This window comes from Calonectris borealis, chromosome Z (assembly GCF_964195595.1).
Source record: "Calonectris borealis chromosome Z, bCalBor7.hap1.2, whole genome shotgun sequence".
NCBI classification, from domain to species: domain Eukaryota; kingdom Metazoa; phylum Chordata; class Aves; order Procellariiformes; family Procellariidae; genus Calonectris; species Calonectris borealis.
The window spans coordinates 61,452,062-61,476,801 of NC_134352.1; the positions used below are offsets into that span (position 1 = coordinate 61,452,062).

General features: G+C 39.9%; 1 protein-coding gene across 1 annotated transcript in view; it reads right to left on the minus strand.

Annotated features, from left to right (window-relative positions):
• Nucleotides 1-24,740, minus strand: part of ARSB (arylsulfatase B) — a 67,688-nt gene that overhangs the window by 35,542 nt on the left and 7,406 nt on the right. The gene's annotated exons all lie outside the window — the stretch shown is intronic.

A 24,740-nucleotide genomic window follows, 5' to 3' on the forward strand; every position in this document is an offset into this window, starting at 1 on the left:
ATTACCACCACCAACAAAAAAATGCACAGAAGACATATGCAGGGTAAATGGCAAAATGACAGAATAAAGAAGAGAAACAGAAGCACCCTGGTGTCGTGGTTTAATCTGGCAGGCAGCCAAATACCACGCAGCCGCTCACTCACTCCCCTCCCCACCCCCAACGGGACAGGGAGAGAATCGGAAGAGTAGGAGTGAGAAAAACTTCTGGGTTGAGATAAAGACAGTTTAATAGAACAGAAAAGGGAAAATAATAATGATAATAATGATAAAATATACAAAATGAGTGATGCATAATGCAATTGCTCACCACCCACGCTGACCCATAACCAAGTAGCGATCGGTACTTCCTGGATCACGCCTACCCTTCATATACTGAGCATGACGTCACATGGTATGGAATATGCCATTAGCCAGCTGGGCTGGCTGTCCTGATTATGTTCCCTCCCACCTTGTGTACCTAGCTCAGTCAGTAGGCACGGGAGCTGTCCTTGGACTAGGAGGGCACTTAGCAACAACTGAAAACATCAGTGTGTTATCAACATTCTCCTCATACTAAATCCAAAACACAGCATTAGGAAGAAATTTAACCTTATCCCAGCCGAAACCAGGACAGTATCTACCCCTTATTCCATACGATTTACATTATGCTTAGGTCTCACATTTTTCGATACATTTCAATTAATCACCACTATCTTTCTTTTTATATATACATATATATATATATGCACATACAGATATCATTCCCTTAGTCTATGGACTATCCCTTTAAAATGTCCATTGAGTTCATTAAGTCCACGACTTTGGGCTCCATCTGTCATAACAGTCTTTCACGGCCGGAGAGATGGTGTGTGGTGTTGGGCTGTTGCGTCCTGAAGCCAGTTCTCATTTCGGTATTGCTGCGCTCATCCAGTTCTATCATCGTTGCACTTAGCTCGGTTTCATCGGAGTTAGTTCATTCTTCATTAATCATCTGGGTGATTTTCACTGCTATACCATTGATAGCAACCATGGAAATAATGATATACAATATCATATAACAATTGACATCATTGGCTATTTTCACCCAAAATCAAATCCCCTTGAGGTACACACTGGACCTTCCCATCTTTTCGCATCACCCACCAAGTGCACCCAGGTCCTTGAGCAAAAGCAATCCCACGGATAGGTTTTCCCTTGCCAGAGGCAGGAGTAACCCAGACTGTCTTCCCCAGCATATTTCTTATGTGCACGACAGGGACTTTATCTCCATCTACAGTACGTAAGAGTCTTGATTGGGCAGGGCCAGCTCGATTAACAGATCCCCTAGTGTTGACTAACCAGGTGGCTTTTGCTGAATGTGTATCCCAATGCTTGAATGTCCCACCACCCATTGCCCCCAGCGTAGTCTTTAGCAGTCCATTGTATCGTTCCATTTTCCCGGAGGCTGGTGCATGGTAGGGGATGTGATAGACCCACTCAATGCCATGCTCTTTGGCCCAGGTGTCTAGGAGGGTGTTTCGGAAATGAGTCCCGTTGTCTGACTCAATTCTTTCTGGGGTGCCATGTCGCCATAGGACTTGCTTTTCAAGGCCCAGGATGGTGTTCCGGGCGGTGGCATGGGGCACAGGGTATGTTTCCAGCCATCTGGTGGTTGCTATGGTGAGCACATAGCGCTTACTGTGGCGGGTTTGTGGGAGTGTGATATAATCAATCTGCCAGGCCTCCCCATATTTGTATTTCAACCATCATTCTCCATACCAAAGAGGCTTTACTCGCTTGGCTTGCTTGATTGCAGCACATGTTTCACATTCATGGATAACCTGTGCAATAGCGTCCATGGTCAAGTCCACCCCTCGATCACGAGCCCATCTATATGTTGCATCTCTTCCTTGATGGCCTGAGGCGTCATGGGCCCACCGAGCTATAAATAATTCACCCTTATGTTGCCAATCCAGATCCACCTGAGCCACTTCCATCTTAGCAGCCTGGTCCACCTGCTGGTTGTTTTGATGTTCTTCAGTGGCCCGACTCTTGGGTACGTGAGCATCTACGTGACGTACTTTTACAACCAGGTTCTCGACCCGGGCAGCAATATCTTGCCACAATGCGGCAGCCCAGATGGGTTTACCTCTGCGCTGCCAGTTGTTCTGCTTCCACTGCTGCAACCACCCCCACGGGGCATTTGCCACCATCCATGAGTCAGTATAGAGATAAAGCACTGGCCATTTTTCTCGTTCAGCAATGCCCAAGGCCAGCTGGATGGCTTCACCTCTGCAAACTGGCTCGATTCACCTTCTCCTTCAGCAGTTTCTGCAACTTGGCGTATAGGACTCCATACAGCAGCTTTCCACCTCCGATGCTTTCCCGCCAGGCGACAGGACCCATCCGTGAACAGGGCATATTGCTTCTCATTTTCTGGTAGTTTGTTATACAGTGGGGCCTCTTCAGCATGTGTTATCTCCTCCTCTGGGGATATTCCAAAATCTTTGCCTTCTGGCCAGTTCCAAGATTCCTGGGCGACTGGGGTTTCCTATTCGGGCCCGTTGTGTGATCAGTGCGACCCACTTACTCCACGTAGCATCAGTTGCATGATGTGTAGAGGGGACGCTCCCTTTGAACATCCAGCCCAGCACCGGCAGTCGGGGTGCCAGGAGGAGCTGTGCTTCAGTGCCAACCACTTCCGAAGCAGCTCGAACCCCTTCATATGCTGCCAATACCTCCTTCTCAGTTGGAGTGTAGCGGGCCTCGGATCCTCTCTATCCCCAATATGCTCTTGGGTAAATAAATTCATCATCTCTTATATAAATTTAACCCTATCCCAGCCAAAACCAGGACACCTGGCTACCTTAAAAGGTAGTTTCATTCAAAGTCGTGCACCCTTGAATTAACATCAGCCTTGTTGACTACGGAGAAATCTGTATAATGCAGTAATTGTACCATAAACACCAATGATATACCGCATTGATTTGGGAAGAGGTGTCATTCCTGCTACAGAAGAGAAAGCGAAAATCCTAAGGAGCAAAGGAAGCACATTGACAGTTGTAAGCATTGGGGAGGGAACCTGAAAAGGTTGTATCTGAGGGAACCACATAGTCACAGACAGAACAGTTTCTTAAGGGCAATAAATATTTCTGAGGGTCAGGAATTAGTCAAAATAGACCCTAGGTACAAAAGCCAGGCTCATCTCTAGTATTACCATTCTCTGCCAATTTACACGACTCATGTGAGTAGCACAATTCTCTTTTAATTTTGTGTTGTCCTTTAGTATCCAAGGAGTAGAAATCTGATAGGATTTGAACGTATCTTAAAAAAAAAAAATTGCTACACTGAATAACTTCATTGGAACTGATACTAACAAAATTAGTAGGCCTAACCACCACCACCCCAAAACCAAGGCAGTGCTTCCAAACCCAAAACACCACCACATTTTATGTTAGTTTCTCCTTATGAATGTACCTGTGGGACATGCATCCTGATAAAATAGATTGATATAAAGCTCTCCAGATGAAATAACTTTTGTCTTCAAAATCGTCATGCACAGAACCCTAACCCCTTGAACACTTCTAAAGTACTGGCAAAGCTGATCCTTAGTAAATACCATGCATTGCTATAGCAAAAATAAAATTTTGAAGTGAGAACTTCTGTCTTCTGTTTTGATTAAAATATCTGCAAAAAAAAAAAATATTTTTCTTCTAACTCTAGGAATTACCCAAATATGCTTTCAAGAAAAAAATCATTTCTTATAGGACTATTTCTACATTCTTTCACTCTCATACACCTACTTACATCTAATCACTTTCTCACCCATCTTAAGGTCCATAAATGCAGTTCACATTAAGATACTTTAATGGAGTCATTTGAAACAACAAAAATCCATAGTACCTCCCTCCCAAAAGGTTTTGGGTGAAAATAGTTCACATTTCCCACATAGAAGATCAGAGAATATAATCTGTTTTCAAAAAATCTTTGTACAATAGCGGGTGACTGTCTTTCAAGCTGCTGTGGGTTTTTTGTTAAAGGTAATGAAGAGGAATTTAGTTTAATAAAAATCTTTCAACATAAGCAAAATAAAAGCAAGGTAAAGTTTGTGCATCTTGAATATACCTTTAAAAAAAAGGCCAATGTTTTCTTCTCACAAACATCTGCTTTTGTAATTAATATTCATTGTCATATACACAAGAAAGAGTTTAATTTGTGAAATCTCTAATTTGTAAACTGTCAAAGATGTTTTTTGCAGGAGTTCTTAAACGAACCAATAAACAAAACTAAACAGCGAGGCCCTTCTGTTTCTCCCAAACACTTCTCTGAAGAGTAGCCAGCTGCCAAACATTTTGACTAGGGCAGCGTATATATGCAGTGATGTGGGATGCATGTAACTAGTAAACAGTTTAATGACTAAAACCTCTATGAAGAGCAATTGGACAACAAAAAACAGCAATAAAACAATTCTGAGAGCAGTAACTAATGAAGCATGTATGGATTCAAGTCTTCAGATGGACTCACTTTTTTATTGAATTACCCCAGAACTGAAGTAACAGTTTGCTTCATACTGCGAAGATAACCCACATCGGCAATAGATACTCACAACTTCGGGAAAAGCTTCATTTGGGATTTATACCTCATTAGACAATAGAAAGCCAAAAAAGGCAAAAGTGTTGACTCAGGAATGAACCCTGATAAATGTCCTTCCCAGGATCATAAATATGTATCACCCATGCGCATTCCTTGCTAAGACAATTCCACAGACTGAACTCAGGGGCAATATTAATAGCATTAATAGATTTGTCAAAACTTCACGCGTCAGAGCTCACGCCTCTGACAAATTCAGTTTAAATTGGTCAACGGGCTCAAAAGTTATTGTTGGGAGAAGAAATTAAATGGAAACAAGTCCTGTAATACTGTATAAAGCCAGTTTTCTAAGAAAGTAAGCTTAATCTCCCCCAGTTGTACACACAAAAATCATTACTGCCTATGTAGTGGAATGAAAAACTTATTTTAAAAGCTATAAAGAGACCTTTGTGTTTTATTTTTTGAATGGTGGGAAAAACACTATGAGAAGCGTTTCCAAAGAACACTTAAGTACAGTATGACCAACACACTAACTTTCTTCACCATTTGGACAAGTGGCCCAAGCGACTTCCTTTCTGCGACTTCTACTACCTGCACACACTATCTTAGCAAGTTCTGCTCATGATATAGCCTCACATTAATGCTCTAGAATGGAGGTGCTATTTTCTCTGCAAATAGGCCAGAAACTGGACTTCACTTTAAAGATTTCCCTCACCGCTTTTTCACTAGCTCTTACGTAGGACTTAAGTGGGTAAATTAAAAATCATAAATAATAGAGAAAATAATTTTGCAATTTTTGTATATTATTCAAAAGCTTGTTGTGTAGCTACTTATTTTCTTCTAATAGACTAGATCTTGTTTCAATTATACTACAGCAAAGTAAGTTTTTTTTTAAACAGAGCATCCTTTTTTCACCTCCCTTGTGACCACTCAGGTTGCTGCATTCTTACGACCACAGCTGAGCTACACCCCGCAGTCCTGTTGACGTGCCTGGCAAATTGTTCTGGACAAGCTCCTCGGAGAGGGCTTCCTGGAATTTCTCCACAGATTCACCCAGGACTGTAGTTGGTGTTATTATTAAGCAGTTTTAATTCCAGTATTTCTTTTCAGTCTTTGAGTTTTCCTAGTCCAAATAAGGAGCTACTCATAAGTCTCCTTACAAAAAAAAAGAAAAAGAAAAAGAAAGATCACCCTTGCTGACTACGTTTAGTGTGCAAATTGGTTTAGACAGTAAGAATATCTCATAAAAATATGCAGAGTTTACATAAACTGTCCTTAACTTCTATTTATTCTAAACCTTCCATTCTCGTTCTCCAGAGAGTTTAAGTTTGTGATACGTATTATACAACCTCAGTTACAACAGCAGAACTGTAATCCTAAATATGTGTCCTAGTAATCCTAATTATCACGGTAAGTTTAACAATTGTTTTTAGCATTTGTAGAACAAGGAGTGATCCAAGAATACAGAAAATATTTACAACAATAACTCTGGAAAATACAGCCGTAATTAATTATTTCCTATAAGAAAAATAACAGTCTTAACAGAAAATTAAAAAAAACTCTTTCAGCACAGCAATCCAATAGCACAAGCATTTCTGGACTGTTTTGCATTGTACGTCTCACAGCAAATTCAGCACAAATAAATTTCAGCAATAAGTAACAAAAGACTAAAACTGCTTGATATCACAAAAAAAATCAACATGCAAAATATTTTATGATAATGAGGTTAATAAATTTAAATACATAACTTCTCTTAGATACCTAGGTTCATTTTTAAAAATAGCCACCCAAAAGTTTAACAGATCTACATGTATATAACTCATATATCCACAGAGCAAGAAATAACCAACCAACATTTAAAGGAAGTATACAATTAGGAATCAGTCAATTGAAAAAAAAAGAGAAAAATCAAGTGCTGTGTGCCAAGAAAGTCTTTTGACTATGCAACCACTTTTTTATCCTATTCAGAACACAGCACCAAAAAAGCATTTGAAGTAATACATCTGCAAGAGCAAAGAAAGAAGAAAACGTAACGTGAATCATCTAGGAGCATATAAATACAATTAGATATCACAACTCAATTCACTAATCATTTGTCATGTACTGGTGCTTAATAACTTTAACCAACCATTGGAGTCTGTAAAGATGTAGTCTAACATCTCTGGCTCCTGGCTACAAACACCTAGATCTCCTTCTTTCCTGAAAACAGTTACAAAATACTTGCCAAATACTCTTACTGTATGTTCAGCACTTTTCAAATCCAACATTGGCATGCGCCAGATTTTTTTCTGTTTTTCACCTGTGCTTAAGCTCCTACTTTTTTGAATTGATGAATTTTTCCGAAGCTGCAAGAGAAAACTCCCATACCCTGTAATTTCTCCTCATGGGCCCCTGCAGTAAGCTGATCTAGCGCACATCTGTCTGATACATAAACCATGCCAAGCTCTGTTTGAAAGACTTGTCTAAAGCCACACGGTGTTTTAAAAGTGAGTACAGACCAGAAAAAAAAAAAACTGTTGTATTTTATAATGCAGATTTGCGCATTTCAATATGTTATCAAATTAAAGCATCTTCAAAATAATGAGGAAAAGGAACCTTTTAAGATCCTGCTACTCCTGAAACTAAAGGCTGCCAACATACTAAAGCCATCAACTGCATGTAATCTAGCACAAAATATGTGCACAAAATGTTTGAAAGGGAAATACGGTCAATAATAATTCCTCGTACTTGTTGCAGTTTCTTGCTTCTGATTAATAGATTAATTCCTTTGTGAAGATGAGAAGTAAGGTAGTTTCCCTTTGCTAAGAGGAACAACGGAATCCCTCCCATATGTTCCCTCCTTCCCTTTAAAATAAATAAGCGTTGTAAATGTAACTCAGAAGAATGTTTCATTTCCAAGTGCATCCCCCCTCTCTCCCTATCAGCCAGAAGAGATATGTCCATATGGTAGACAGACACTGAATAAAAGGAGGACTGGATAGGACTGACAAATGATCACAAGTATGCTGGGAAGCACTGAATTTCAAGCATTACATTTTCTAAGTGCAGAGACTGTCCAATAGCTGGCAACATGTAGGTGTTTTTATTCAGTAAAAGCATTTGGAAGTTTATTTTGAATACATTCGGGTTTCTTCCTCTGCTTCTGGAAGCAGCGTGACTCTCTTAGTACAAACCTAGTGCTGTAATCCAAACGTTATGGATCTAATTAGGAGGCATATTTATAGCAGCTTTTGGAAAAAAAAAAGCAGGAAGTCAGGCCACTGTTACCGTGCTTATGGACACCCTGTGTAAGCAGCAATCAGCCAAAACTAACGCATCCATACTTTCAGATGTATGGAAAATATCTGACCTCAGGCTTGCTGGTTTTGTACGTTAGGCTGCAGCTGTAAGGTAAGAAGAGGATCCAATTCCAACACGTGAGGACAGGAGCTGGCAGAAAACTAATTTTACATCTATTGCTGATCAGAGTCATGTACAAGAAAAGATGTCCCTGACTTCAGACGCAGCAGAAGTTTAAGGTGTGCATGGCCTGCAGGGAAGGCTGCCAGCCTTAGGGGACCATTATTTCACCTTTCTCCAGTTTCGTCTCTTGAGGGTGAGGGAAGAAATGACTACTTTGACCCAACACCTTTTTTTTTTTCTTTAAAAAGAAAAAAAAAAACAAAACCCAACACTCCCAGGCATATGAACTGCCAAAACTTAGAATTACATGCAAACAGTAGAGGCAAATTATTTAATATATAGGCATTAAAGCCTCAGGGTTGTGCCCAGAACCCATATTTTCCATCCTAATATCCTGTACCCCCTCTTCCTCGGTGTTTACTTGAGGGGGGACTGCTCCGGTTGCTTTCTGTCACTTCTCTGGCACACTATAAACAGAGCAATCTGGAGCTAATTTAAGCAGTTTAGCACATCAGGATACAGCTGGGAAAGGTTTTGGGAGAAAAGCTGGGGAGGAAGAAGAGGGCTCTGTGCGGTCCAGCCGAGCCTGCGCACAGGAAGGCCATGCAGATGGGCACCTTCCAACAACACCGCCTGCAGCCAGGGAAAACTGCCCTGTGTCGAAACACTCCAACCAGGCCAGGAACAGCAGAAACCTCAATGCAGGGAATTAAGAAGTCTGCTCCTAGCAGCAGGAGCGGCAGGGCCGCCACCCAGTGTCAGGAACATTTCAGGTGATCCTTGCTCATCCAGCAGTAGCCCAACTCCTCCTGTGTGTCTATGACTTTTATATTTCATCCACTATGAGCGAAATGTCTTTTTTTCTTAATATTAAGTGTAGGCACATGCATTGGATTTACACAGTGCAAACTATGACTTGATTCCGGCAATTGGACAGATTTACATCTGGTTTTCACATCACTTTTGCTTGAGAGGAGTGACTCTAGTTTTTAATCACTTGGGGCCCTAGCTATACCCAGAATATATTGGCTCAATTCACGAGCAGAAAGAAACACATGTCTACTGGCATAAAGACACAAAAATGAAACAAAACTCTTTAGTTATTACTTACTACACCGGACATTTGAAAACAGGGCAGCACGCACCTTAGTAAGAAGTATCTGTCCCTACGCTAACTCTCACACCAAGCACATAAACCACAAAACTGAAATTCCACCCAACAATTCTCTAAACCAAATACATCAATAAAAGAGTAAAGAAAATAATACTTTTTGTAACAGTAGTCTTAAACTTATGGGGGAATGGGGGAGAAGGTTAGTAACTTTGTGATCTGTTGTAACTATTCCATCTCCTGTAGGCTGTTTCATTCTCCTAGAATGACAATGAAATGAAACACGTAAGTTTATTCAGCATGTATGGACAAGGTGGAAAATGCATCAGTCTTGTATAGGTACATTCAGCAATGTCCAAGCCTCTCCCAACAGCTACCTCAGCTTTTGCTAAATGCAATCAAGCTTACAGGGGAGGAAAGGGATTATTTGACAAGGTAACATAGAAACACAAGTAATGAAGAGAAATGGATGTTTACATAAACAATCTTCTTTCCTTTTAATGATCTAAGTGGCATTTTTAACCAGTTTTCATAAATCTGTTTTTCAGCAATGGATTATGTTTTCAGGATGGGGAAATGGCATCTTGCTGAATGAATATTTCAGGGTAATTTTTTACTTGTTATTTATTTCTTTAACATCTTTGCTGGGTGACAGGTAATAATGCCTGAATAACACATTGCTGAACCTAAGAAAAAGGATGTTAAGCTGGCTAAAAATGAACCTATTTTCTCCAAATAAACAGAAAAAACCCTAGCGTTTACAGCGTGCCTAAAATTCTCCTCCTCCTTCTTAATTTTGCCACATCAATGCTACATCCAAGTGAGTGACAAGAAGGAGCAATTAAACTCAAAATTTTTAATTTAATAACGATTATTTTATTCCAACTTTGTGATTTATTTTTTTCCCAGCTACATGCCAAAACATACCCTCTTCTAATTGCTCCCATGTTGGAATCTCTGCAATACGCCTGCAAGACACCATGGTAGTTCACTAAGGTCACCAGCAATTTCCTCTTGGCAAGATGCAACCTTTCTCCAGCATCATCATCCTTGAACTTTCTGCCACTTTTGATCATATTTCCTGAATCCTGAAGTTGTGAAATCTCTCCTCTTGGCAACTATCTAGCTTTACAGACCACATTCAGTCCTCAAATATACACATATAACTCCCAGTAGTTTCGAAAGGGAGCTGTTCATATGCACAATGAAAACAACTGTAGACTTCAAAGGAATAGTCAAATTGCATATTTTGCTCCTGGTGGGCATTTTGGTTCTGATGTTTTTGTGCCTAATGATCATTCCTTAGAAAGTTTATCCTGGAAACTCTATCCTTTACAGGTTACCGGATTTCCTGATACTGGGAAAGAGGCAGAAAAAGCCATAATGCACTAACAGATTCCTCTGCCCAAAGACAGTATTTCACTATAAACTGAGCTTTAGCCCTGGATGGCCAAGTGTTTCCCAGTACACCCATGTTTCAGAAATAAATTAATCCGTTCATTTTCAGAAGACGTCTTGCCCTCTTTTCTCTGCAAATTCCTTATCTAATGTAGTGATATTAAAGCCATAAAGAGCATCCACTTTATGGTTCAACCTGTGCTGCAAAAGGAAACTGTCCTCTACTGCTTGTCATCCCTGATGCCAACAACAGTCAGAATTTATCATCTCTTTCATGTTATTGACCAAACCACTCACATGATCCTTCCTCAGCCAGCTCAGTCCAAACTTGCGTTAGCAAAGATCTGCTGTTTCAGTCAAATGGGCAGGGTCACTGTAAACAAGGGTGAGGCAAGAGGGGATGGTGGCACCCTGTGTGGTGAGCTCCCCCAATCTCCACAATTACAGTTGCAGTTTTATCTTTTCTGCTCTCCTGAGTAACCACTACCTGACCCGTATATGTGAGTCCAGAAGTCCCGTCCTCCCCCTACTCCCACTTTAGCAAAGGAGTTACTAATTCTTCAAAAATCCAACTTCAAGTCTCTCTCAGGATTACGGAATAAGTGACCCATTAAATTACTCAAGGTCTTCAGGTCCATGTTTTCCCAAAGACTCTCTCCTCACTTGCCTTAGGCTGCAGCAAGATGTGCTCTTTTGGCTCTGACTAAACTAATTTAAAGAGTTAAGCTAATTAAAAGTTCTCAGATCACACAAGAGGTCAACAGTCCCTAAAAAAGGCTGGTATAATTGCATGTGTGCTTACTCTTAACACAGTTCTGTCAAAATTATCTGGATTAATAAACTAAAACCACCGTAACTATTAAAAATGCTCAAGCTACCCAAGGTCACTTGAAGAGAATCACAGGAAGCCACATGCAGTCCCTGAACGCAGCTGAGAGACCTCAGGGGCAATCGCCTGTGAAGGGAGGCACCTGTGGGCAGAAAAAGCCCTGAACCTTAGTCCCACTCATCACCATCACTGTCTACACAGCTATTCTTCCTCCTAAGGCATGCATTTTTCCTTTTAATTTTTTTGCATTTGCATTCTTTCTGCTACCTTTGACTTTCCAATGAACTGTAACTGTTGGCCAGCAGCAGTTTATATCTCCTAGTCAATGTGAACCATTTGTGGTCAGTAAAATGTAAGTATTAAACTGTTTTAAACAAAGGCGTTGCTTTTTCAATCCATTGAAATCACTGGAATACAGCTTGATGGCAGTGTAATGTGTGATAGATTCAAGTAGGCAGATACAAATTCATATCATTTGCAGTCACAACTGCAACTACGTAAAACTTTCATGAGAAAAGGAATGGGAGCCTTTTTTTTTTTTACCTCCATGAGAACAGTAATGGAAGAATACTATTGAAAAAATTTGGACTTGACAGAAAAGCATGCATAGGATGTCATTCTTAAGATCCACTTGTTACAAATGCTTATTTGATTGCAAAATGTGTTAAAATGCTGTAGTGCAAACAGAAAGCAGACTTAAAGAGATGTAACTATTAAAACTGTCATTAAATTTTGCATATCAGACATCAACATATTCTAACTATTTCATTGTTAATTTGATAAAATACCTTCTTGCAAGATATCAGAAGCAGTGCAGTGCTGCAATACATGCAGTTCTCTGCAGTGATCAGTAATAATCTTTTGCATAGCCTAAACATGTAGATCGTATATAACACAAGAAGTTAACAATGAAAAACATGCACTACAGTTGCTGCATTATTTGTTTTGATATGTTGTTGGTTAAAGCCATTTACTCTAAAATATAAGTGAAATTACTGCTGCAGACTTCTGGTTCTTCCCAACCAAGTTCAAGCAACTCTGGAATCCTAATACAGAATTCAGGGTCAGCTCACTTCAATGTACACAAAGCTCTGGCTATATTTTAACTTGAAAAAATGCAATTAGAGGTCAAACCTAAAAGCAGGCACAGGCAGCATTCCACACAGCAGCAGTGCTCAAAGTTCAGATAAAAAGTGGGGCTGTTTCTTCTTGCTTACAGAGAAATGTAAAGATAGATGCTGTATAGTAAGAGACAGATATTCCAGTCATAGGAGGCACATTAAGGTATCCAGAGACACAGAGATTTGCAAAGGGCATAAAGACATTTAGTAGGAACGTATAGAGAAAGCAGAGAAAAGATTAAGACTGAGCTGTAAGGAACTGAAAAATACAAACAAGGATCCTTACAAAAGGAGGGGAAATTAGCTTGTTAGTTCCAGCGTTAGTGCAAAGAGCTAAAAAACCCACAACAGACACTGCAGTAAGAGCTCTCCAAGCCAGTTTCACATCAGACGTTTAAATGATCTGATACACTCACAGGCCAAATCTTAACATCCACAACTAATGTATACAGTTACTTTAAAACTCACCCTGTTCAACTTCACGAGCTCTGAAGACGGACACTTTCCATCTTTTTGCCTCAGCTATTTTACAGATTTCTTTCCAATACTAAAACCTTCCATTATAGTTCCCAACCTTGTTTCACCAAAAAAATCCTTCTTTTCTGCATGCACAGGAGATGGGCAACACTAGGCCCATCTAAGTTAAATCTCTTCTGAATCTTAGAGAAACAGATGATCAAGAAAATCTACAGGCAAGAGCACAAAACTATGATACAAAACTTTCCTTCCACGTTTAAAGTCAACCAAATCTTAACTGATACAAAATCTTACTATAAATCAATTGTAATCTGGAATAACTAACATGCATTTATGGATTTTAGTGTTTGGGTTTTTTTAACTAAAAAATCTGTAAAATTTATGGCTTCCTTGGCATTCAGCACATCTATATTCTGACACTCTAAGTAAATTCTGCTGGTTTTACTCTCCCGTGAATTAAGACAGAGAGGGAAAATCTTACTCCTTTAACGCATGCTAAAGTGAAATCCTCCATAAATAGACCTATTATATTCTATGCGTAAGAATAACATGGAATAATAGAAAATGAGAGAGAGAAAAGAATACGAAGGACAGTTCTGCATAGCTTTTATTTGGAAGTTCTCCATTTCTTCTGTAGAGTTGAGCCTTTACTCACATGTTTATTTGGAGTATATTTTAATCTGGAATATTCATAAATATACAAAACAGATGTACTAACCAAACCATAGCTTATATGAACACATAGGTATGAAAAAAAATGAAAAAGAAGAGAAGGAAAACAGATCGAGAAAATCTCAGCAGGGATTCAAGTAATCTTTTCCAGATACTACTTATTTGACTAAGGACATCTTACAAACCTGCAGCTTCTTCAGAATTCTTAACCCAGAAATTTTTCACAACGAGAGTGGTGAAACACTGGAAGAGGTTGCCCAGAGAGGTGGTAGGTGCCCCATCCCTGGAAACATTCAAGGTCAGGTTTGACGGGGCTCTGAGCAACCTGACCTAGTTGAAGATGTTCCTCCTCACAGCAGGGGGCTTGGACTAGATGACCTTAAAGGTCCCTTCCAACCCAAACCATTCCATGATTCAATAAAATCAAGCTATTGTAAGAAAACATAATAGAATCATAGGATCATAGAATTGTTTAGGTTGGAAAAGACCTTTAAGATCATCAAGTCCAACTGTTAACCTAACACTGCCAAGCCCACCACTAAACCATGTCCCTAAGCACCTCATCTACACGTCTTTTAAATATTTCCAGGGATGGTGATCCCACCACTTCCCTGGGCAGCCTGTTCCAAAGCTTGACAACCCTTTTGGTGAAGAAATTTTTCCTAATATTCAATCTAAACCTCCCCTGGCACAACTTGAGGCCATTTCATCTCGTCCTATCGATTTGTTACTTGGGAGAAGAGACCAACACCCACCTCGCTACAACCTCCTTTCAGGTAGTTGTAGAGCGCAATGAGGTCTCCCTTCAGCCTCCTCTTCTCCAGACTAAACAGTCCCAGTTCCCTCAGCCGCTCCTCATAAGACTTGTGCTCCAGACCCTTCACCAGCTTTGCTGCCCTTCTCTGGACACGCTCCAGCCCCCTTCTTGTAGTGAGGGGCCCAAAACTGAACACAGTATTCCAGATGCGACCTCACCAGTGCCGAGTACAGGGGCACAATCACCTCCCTAGTCCTGCTGGCCACACTATCTGATACAGGCCAGGATGCCATTGGCCTTCTTGGCCACCTGGGCACACTGCCGGCTCATGTTCAGCCGGCTGTCAGCCAGCACCCCCAGGTCCTTTTCCTCTGGGCAGCTTTCCAGCCACTCTTCTCCAAGCCTGTAGCGTTGCTTGGGGTTGTTGTGACCCAAGTGGAGGACCCGGCACTTGGCCTTGTTGAACCTCATACAGTTGGCCTCAGCCCATCGATCCAGCCTGTCCAGGTCCCTCTGCAGAGCCTTCCTACCCTCCAGCAGATCAACACTCCTGCCCAGCTTGGTGTCATCTGCAAAGTTACTGAGGGAGCACTCGACCCCCTCATCCAGATCATTGATAAAGATATTAAACAGAACTGGCCCAAAACTGAGCCCTGGGGAACACCCCTTGTGACCGGCCGCCAACTGGATTTAACTCCATTCACCACAACTCTTGGGGCCCGGCCATCCTGCCAGTTTTTTACCCAGCCAAGAGTCCGCCCGTCCAAGCCATGAGCAGCCAGTTTCTCCAGCGGAATGCTGTGGGAAACGGTGTCAAAGGCTTTACTGAAGTCCAGGTAGACCACATCCACAGCCTTTCCCTCATCCACTAAGCAGGTCACCTTGTCGTAGAGGTCAGGTTAGTCAAGCAGGACCTGCCTTTCATAAACCCATGCTGACTGGGCCTGATCACCTGGTTGTCCTGTATGTGCTGCGTGATGGCACTCAAGATGATCTGCTCCATAACCTCCCCCAGCACCGAGGTCAGACTGACAGACCTGTAGTTCCCTGGATCCTCCTTCCAGCCCTTCTTGTAAATGGACGTCACATTTGCTAACTTCCAGTCAGCTGGGACCTCCCCAGTTAGCCAGGACTGCTGATAAATAATCGGAAGTGGCTTGGGAGCACTTCCACCAGCTCCCTCAGTTCCTTGGGTGGATCCCATCTGGCCCCATAGACTTGTGTGTGACTAAGTGGTGTAGCAGGTTGCTAACCATTTCCCCTTGGACTACGGGGGCTTTACTCTGCTCCCTGTCCCTGTCTTCCAGCTGAGGGGGTTGGGTGCCCCAAGAACAACTGGTCTTACTATTAAAGACTGAGACAAAGAAGACATTAAGTACCTCAGCCTTTTCCTCATCCTTTGTCACTATGTTTCCCCCCGCATGCAGTAAAGGATGGAGATTCTCCTTAGCCCTCCTTTTGTTGATAATGTATTTACAGAAACATTTTTATTGTCTTTTATGGCAGTAGCCAGGTTAAGTTCTAGTTGGGTTTTGGCCCTTCTAATTTTTTCCTTGCATAACCTCATGGCATCTCTGTAGTCCTCTTGAGTTGCCTGCCCCTTCTTCCAAAGGTCATAAACTCTCCTTTTTTCCTGGGTTCCAGCCAGATAATAGCAGATATTAAAAAATAGTAGTGCTCTACATGACAGATTTAGTATATATCCGCTCTGCTGAGTGATGCCTAGTGATACTAAAAGCAGTTTTCCTCCTTCCTTGCATATTCAAAGTTCAAAAGTTGGCTATAGAAGACATTTAGGTTCTAAAAGAATAGCGTCAATATACAAAAGAGATGATGTAGCTATCTCCTTTGCTAATGTTGGTTAAGAAACTAGTTGATCAGTAAATGGCATATATTTGGCTGTATCTTAATATTTAGCACCTTTAAAAGCATTTGGTAATTTAATAGTATCAACATATATGTAAATTCATGGCAGTAGTCTGAAACAACATACAGGACAAGGAAGAAATATTGGAAGTTGTGTAAGGAAGAGTTGTGAGGAAAAACAGAGAAAGCTTATTTACTCAAAGGTTTCCTACACTTTTTTGAAATCACCTGCTGTATTACATTAGAAGACAGTCTCCCACAGAAAAACGCTTCACCATTTGAATACCTTAAATGGGCAATCAGGGCAACGGACAGAAACCCATACCCACTGGGTCCCAGTAAAATAAGGAAGGAGCAAATTCTTTCCCTCTCCTCAAATTTCTGATATATTTCCACTGTGCAACACCTGAGCTCAGAACGATGAAAGCTTAAAAAGAAACTCAAACTCAGATGGTTTTGGGCCTTTTTTCCCCCTTTTCTTGTTGTGCTACTGCATTAGGAGATTTTACGGGTTGCAAACAGCAACAACAGAAACACACTTCCAATCCTGAATCTCACCACACCTAAAGTGATCCTACCACTGTGCCACTGTCAGCCAGGCAGCACAATCCCTTAACAGAGGATGAATTACAGGGGATGACAGATTGAGGACAGGTTTTCAAGCACCTTTGTCTCACTAAAACAGTATGAACCACTAAACTAGATGACGAAAGATGTTGCTTCTTTCTCTCCTTTGTGTAATTCTGGCTTTGTTTTCCAATACTGAGTTTTTTATTTTTCTCTCTGATATTGTAATATTGCATTTTAAAAATCAAATGCAATTCAACCTTGAATACTAGGGACCATGCAGGTTCCTTTAATCCACAACAACTAAACAATAATGGGCGTAATGAGTGTAGAAAAAGATGGCAGAAATTAGATGGCATATCCAATTCATCCACAATTTAATTCTGTGAACATTTGTTATATGTTATATATCTAGTGCTCCTTTGAAGGGCTGGGGCTTTATGAGCAATAATGCTTTATACTTAATCAGAACCATATGGAGGTAAGTGTGAGGGTCCATCCAACTGAAGCAGAACTGGAAAGTATATTAAAAGTTAACTGTGGAATTATTTCATATGTAACTTACAGAGTTTAAGAAGCCAATTTAACAACGTTAGTGTCTCAGTATTGTTAAAAACAGCGCATGTGAATGAAGTGACTCATGCTACCTACAACATTTCTACAAAGCAGATTTCTGAAGTTTGCAACTAAAAATAAATGAGTAACATGCAACATGCAAACAACCTCAGACCAAGATAAACAAAAGATAGAAGATGAGACAAAACACATATCCCTATACCTTTCTTGCTGTTGCCTATTTCTGACGGGAAGACTACAGAAAAGCCAAACCCTAGCAGTTTTATTTACATGAAGTGCCAACATCTCTTTTCCATAATGCAAAACTGGGCTTTGTATGATTTTGTTATAAATACTATTGAAATTATGGAGGTAGTCAATAGTTCATAGTAATAAAAAGCAAAGAAGGGGAACTACAAGCAACACTGATAGAATAGTTTAAAACCCCCACAGTGGACATGATACTACTATGTACCATTTAATATGTACTTATTTAAAAATGAAGTGACAGATATAAGCAGGAGACATACATAACTCTCATACACAAAAGTTTGGATGTAACATTACAATCAGTTGCCAACATCAACAAAACAAGCAGGCAGTCAGCTGCTGCTTTTTTTTTTTAAATGTTTTTTAATTTTCTGTGTGAGTTTCATATATATTAAAGGGAATTAAATAGCACTTACTAGTGCCAGACACAATACAAGCAAGCACCAGACAGCTTCAATGCACAGCTCTGTAAATGCATCTCATTTTTGACCTCCAACATTCTTGCTGAAAGTCTAGGTCATAGAACAGGACTTCAGAGCCCTTCCTTTGTGTGATTTAAGCTCATGGTTGTGACTCACAGTTAAACAGAGAGGCTGTCGATAATAGCGGTAAAGGATCACATTTGGGGAAAATTTCTCCCCTCTGATCTTCACAGCATGAATAATGCTTATTCTGTACATGTTCCAAGCGCAGAACTCCCATTGAGGTTTTATTAAAAAAAAAAAAAAGTACAGCTTACACAGCAGAGATCTACACTGTGGATAAGAAACTCGCAGCATGAATTAAGAGAATAACTTTGCCCTTAATTTGAACTCAAGTTCTTCCCTGGTTCCCCATATTGCATCTGAAAGATCCATTTGTTGCTGCGTTTTTCAATCATGCTGCAAGTGTGACAGAAATGCAAGCACACTCCCTCTGATGGGTAACACGAAACATGTATTTCCAATGAAATGAACCAAAATCATTTGGTCAAGATCAGTTGATGAAAAAACATCTGTTGTATACTTCAGTCTGATGCTGTACACTCTCAGTGGAAAGAGTAACCTTGAAGGTCCAATATAAGCAGCAGAAAAGCCACTCAAAAAAGTGTCTTCAGAGTGCTGACGCATTGTTATATTTTCAGTGCTTAACACAGGGTTTTTTGTGTGTGTAATGGAAGAACTACTGAAAGCCTTTCCATTAGAGGGACAATAGAAACAGAAAACTACACCTTCTACTATAAAATTCTGCTAATGTAATTCTTTTTATGCTTTAAATACACCCATAGGGCTTTTATGTTCCATCAAGGGAACATAGTACCTCTCCCGCATCTGAGCACCATTTGCTGAGCAACTTTACCGAGCACTTACAGAGCAACTTTTACTGAGTTGTGCTCAGCTAAATCAACCTCTACGTTTTTTTGTAACTCACCAGAACTGTCTGTTTATTCTTCTGACTTTTCTAAAGTGGCGGGGGGGGAGGGAGGGGGGAAGGAGAATTGATCTCATGGAAAAAAAATGCATTTGATGTACACAAGATTCCAATAGTCACAAATTTATCCCTATGAAAGCTGTGTGAACAATGTCGTTTTTCATCTTGTTGAATTCTTTTTCTTTTTTTTTTTCCTCCCACTACAGCTTTCATGACAAGAGCAATCCTAGGGCAGACAGTGTCAGGCGACTGCTTTCATTGTAAGCAGTCTCAGCAATTAAACAGGTCTCAGTAGTTACAGACCCTGCTGTGTCAGGTCTACACTAGCATTCACCATCACTAAACACAAGAGAAACACAGAGGGCAATTTTAACCTAAAACCAACTGGAATAACCTGACAAATTGTTCATATGTCTGTAGTAAGCAAGTTAAATGAGACATAGCTGAGAAAACTTTGGACTTGTCCCAGTGACAGAGCACTGAACCTGACCACTGATTTGGGTGTAGATGATTCTGACTCAAAGAATAATGGCTTCTTAAACACTATTATGGAGAACAAGCTAGTATAGTTTAATCACAGTCTTATCATAGTTTAAGACAACCTTTTGAGAGCTGTGGGAAACTCTTAAATGTTGTTAACATACAAAATGAGTTGTTTTCAGCATTCCCCTCAGTCTGAGAAAAAATTTGCTAGGATAACTATTAGGATGCTTAAGTCAAAGCTTTATACAAAAATGGCCAGCTTGCGACCCTGGGCAAAATTAACTTCTGGGTTTCATTTACAAGTGAACTTCACTTTAAGCACTGGCATTTGTTAAAAACAGGAAGAAAAATTCAAGATTCCACTTATGTTGGAATTTTTAAACACAAAGGGAAAAAAGAAGCAAGTGTCTCTGGCACAAGGTCACCCTCTGTTCAGGAACTCAGTTTTGGAGTGTTAGGTTTTGCACGGAAAAAGCAGGGTGGATGGGGAGGGGTTAATGCTAGAAGGAAGGAAAGATAAATAAATGTTTCCCACAAAACATTTTGGGGTTTCACAGGATTTTAAAACAGGGGAAAAAATATAATATATTGACTATCAACATCTTCTCAGTTTTCATTTTGAAATTAATTTCCATCGTAAGATTACATTTCCGCCTTTGATAATCTATTCTTACAAATCAGTCTAGACGTCTCATTACTATTATTTGCATCGTACGCCAGAGAAGATACTCTTTTTATTTCTAAAAAATTTATTCTTACCACCCATACTTTAATGTGGAAAAAGCCTAAAAAAAGAATAAAAGCCAACACTGGAGTATAAAACACCAACCACACGCACCTTTCACTATTTATCACTGACGTGCAACAACTCTGACCAATGCAAGTACAGTGATCAGCCGCAACTTTTGCCTGTAAAATAACAAGTTTAAATAATCAAGAAATAGAAAAGTGGTATTTGGGAATACATGGACTCAAATAACTGGTCTGATTGAAGGTGCTTGCAGGTAAGGCACCTGTGCTTATTTCCTCTTAGGAAGCAGCAGATGCTCAGGCAGTAGGTGCCCAGGTGTCTTACTTGCTGGCAAGGCACCAAACCTCTCAGAACCTCCTGACAAGACCAATTAAGGCAGGTCTTCAGATCTGTAATTGAGCAGGTTTACTACAAAAATCTGACAACACAACCTTCAAAATTGGCACCTCTGACACCACAGCCAGAGAATAACTGCTCTAACCAACCTGTCCTTCAGATGGCTTGGGCAATCTGCAATTAAAAGTCTCTCTGAAATCCCTTACCAACAAAAGAGAAGGAGCAGGACTTCACTCAGGAACAAAGACATCAGGGAGAAGATAAAAAACTGCCCTTAGGGAACCAATGAAAGTCAGATCCCTGGTTTCTATCAAAGTAGGAGCTGGAAATAAGCAAAAAAAATCCCAACATTTTATTAGGCAAAAGCCACCATATGCTGGCTGGAATTTAAAAAAAAAAAAAAAAAAAAAAAGAGACTGAGAAAAAGTCTTTATTAGGGTAACATGAAATTTGGAGGGGGGGAATTTAGAGGGGTGAGATAGAGAGAGACTGTATAAACATCAGTAAGTATGTCCAAAACAATCTGTGCTCTTATTAATCATAATTCTAAAATGATAAAAAGACCCTCTTTTGGAGTGAAAACAGTCATCACTGTCACATGCTCCATTATGGAAAGGATTTATGTGGTTTCCTCTTAGCAATGTAAACCAAACCATATTTTACTGTTCAAAGCCCTCTTACGGCAACTACGAGACACTACAGTGCTAATCCCCGTTTAAGAATTAACAGACATACTGGAAGAAAGAGAGGTAAGGAGTTTTGCTCCAAAATTATTTAGTATATTAAAAAGCTGAAAGTTAAATAAAGCAAAGGATAGTAGCTTTAATACAGAACTGAAATTTCAGGTTGGATTCCTTTGCTCTAATGTTGGCAAGCTTCCACCAAAATTACTTGTAATATGTTGCATAAACTATAAACACACGGTATTTACAGCAAATCCCCACTCTTAACTCAAATCATAGGTCTGTATTTGAAGCAAAATTTGGACTCTAAGCCAGTGTTAATAGTGCTGAGGTAAATTTGTACCACTTGAATGCTTTTTATGACCTTTATTTATGTTAAATCAAGGCCCTCTTCAGGAAAGTTGGTAGTTATAGTCTCTTATGTTTCCTAAAAAGAAAAATAAACCCTACATCTCATTCTTCTTGATTTCAACTGGATAGAAGGCCATGGGTACCCAAGACAGTGCGGCATCCATTTTCATCTGTTTTGCTTGAACAGGCAATTACTTCATTTTCACCACTGATCTCATTAGCATAGACTTACTTGTATCTACAGTATAAAAGGTGCTCCATAAAAGCAAATTCTATTTTGTATCACACCAGTCAAGACTTTTCAAGCTACTACTTGATACACAAAGGTAACACCACATACCATTGAACTAGCTCATCTTTTTCTTATTTACCTGTAGAAATAGCTTGTTTATCTGTTCAAAAAGATGCCAGAGATGTTGATTTATATGATATACTGATGGCGTCAGACTTTGCTAATGACTAGATTACTTCATTTTTGGCCCGGTGTCTCCATCAGGCCACTTTAAAGAGGAACTGGAGTTCTTCTACACATTTTACAAGGCCCTTTTAAAATGTGCAGCATTCCCATTTGCCAACTGGCAAATTTTCAAGGCAATCCTGGTTAAGCCGTAACATATACAAATAGGAGGAAACACGAAAGAGTTTAATAAAAAGAAATCTACCATGAGAGCAAAGATTATATCATGTTCTAGAGTATTTCAATGAGCACCCACTAAAAAGAGATCTCTAATTTTGGGGTCGACATTTCACAGTGAAGGAATCAACTGGAAGACTGTATGTTTGTTGGAATGCTACTTGCTATAGCACACAATAGCAAATGATCACTTGTAAATTATTTTTTTGGGGGGGAATTTTGAAGCAGTGAGAAATGCAAACATCCAAGTGTGAATTTTGGCTGCAACTAAACAGGGAATAGTAATGAATCTAGTAAAATCTACTGCAGAAGTAGGGTCTTCGCTTCTTTTTCCTCTCCAGGTTTCCAACACTACAGTTACCAAACCACACAGGTTTATAACAAAACAGAGAGTGCTTTTATGATCCTGTGTCTTTAACAACTATGCTGAGAAGACACATAGATACCGCTCATTAAAATTACCCTTCCCTAGATTCTCCCTCTCAGTCTTCATTTAAATCCTTAAATTGATTCTTAACCCCACAACATGGGAAGAACTTTTGCGGCGGGAATTCCTGATTGTAGAGGAAAATGCATCTCTTTTGCCACACTGAGCACGAGGAGGGTCTCCCAGCCCCTGGAGAGCACTTGGGGCAGGGCGAGGAGGCACAGCTTCCTCAAGCAGGCATGCCCTCAAGAGCTGAAGGTAATATGCTGTTAAGTATACACCCATATTATAGCTACCAGTGCACACCAAGGCTTCCAATTACAAAGGACTTGAAAGCTGTGCAGAGAGATCTCACATAGCACAACGCTCTGCACAGGATGCTCAATTACAGACCCTCTCGTGTTTCTTTTCAACCACGTTCTAATGCCCATTTTAAACCACACCATCTGCAAAAACGATAAATACACTATAGAAAAGCTGAATAGATTTCACGCTTTTTTTTTTTTGCCTTTTTTTGCTTTTTTTTAAAAATGTTTAATGGTTTCAACATTTGTTTTTTGGAAACTGGGTCTTTAATGCATGCAGTGCTTTATGCTTGTAAAGAATAGTTGTTTGAAGTGAAGAGAGAACACTGAAAAAACCTGAATCACTATCCCTGCTTGATCTAGGCCCAATTTCCCTGCATTTCAATCATATTAAATTCCATTCTCCGCAGTTTAAAATGTCAATTAACTCAAGATAAGTCCAGTTAGATAGGGCAGACACTGGATTCTCCTGGCTGTTTGACTACTGTTGAAATGTACCTGTAATTGATTGCAAGATAACTACTGTTAAAAGCAGGGTATACTGTCATTGTTCGGAAAAAAATGTTTTATAAACAAAAAAATTCAGTCATGCCCTGTAATTCCAACTCAGATTTGTTTAGTTTTATTCCACAACATACTGAACAAACATTACTGAAATAACTCTACCAGAACCCCATCAGCAAAAGACTGGATTTTTTCCATATGGAATAAATATCATTTTCCATATGGCTTTGCTTACTTTCAGTTCTAAATATGAAAACATCGCAAACAGAAACAGGCATAGAAGAGTTATCGAATCCTGTTAGAGCCAAAACCTGGACACAAATGTAACACCATAAGGCAAACAGGTTTGGACTCAAAATTAAATTCCAAGATTCCAAGTGCTATAGCAAGCAGCTGCTAAACTCAAAACATATCACTGCATTTTCATCAAACCTTCGGGTTTGGGTTTTTGTTGTTGTTGTTTTCTTAAAGTGTCCACAGAAAACTAATTTGCCATTTTGACAGCCCTAATATGTAAAGCCTGGGCAAAAGAGCAACTGCAAGCATTGAAAGGCTACTTCCCACTCCCAATCAAACAAGAACAGCTATGTTCCTGAAAGCCAGCCAAGCAGCTGTATTTCAAAAAGGTTCTGATTCATTCCTAATTTGGAAACAAAGGAGACTGCTTTGTAATGTATTATTTGCATTACCCTAATAATCTAGAAACCAGATCATATGCTAGTACACAAAAACTTAGCCTGTAATTTGGCAGCCTAGACTGTATCATCACATATTAAGCTTTTTTATTAACAGACCTTTGCTTCATGGCAGTAAGGTAAGAGTGAAATATTTCAAGCAAGACAAAAGTTACATGTTACATGAAAGTAAGGGAAAGAGTTTTGGCTTCAAACGGCTGGCAGTTTGTGCTTCATGCAACACGTGGCAATTTATAGACCGATCAGACAGCTACCTATAGCTCAGGACAAATGAATTTGGTAGATCACTCTCAGTAAGGATTCAATTCTGACAGATACTCAGTAACTGCAGTGGCAAGTAAGATGCCTCCAACTTCACCGCACTCCTCAGTTTTTACAATGTTGTTTTTACTCCAATAGGAGTATCCCCCATTTGCACAACTTCTTCAGAGTTGTTTTCGTCATGCTTGAGAAAGCCGTAAGAGTGGGGACAGAATCTGCTCCTTCTGGTATAAAGTCCTGTTTCACTTTCATTGCTCTTCTGTAGTTAGAAAATACATGGAGGCAGGACAGAGGGGCCAGAAGTCTCTGCAGTCAGCTTGTTAGACA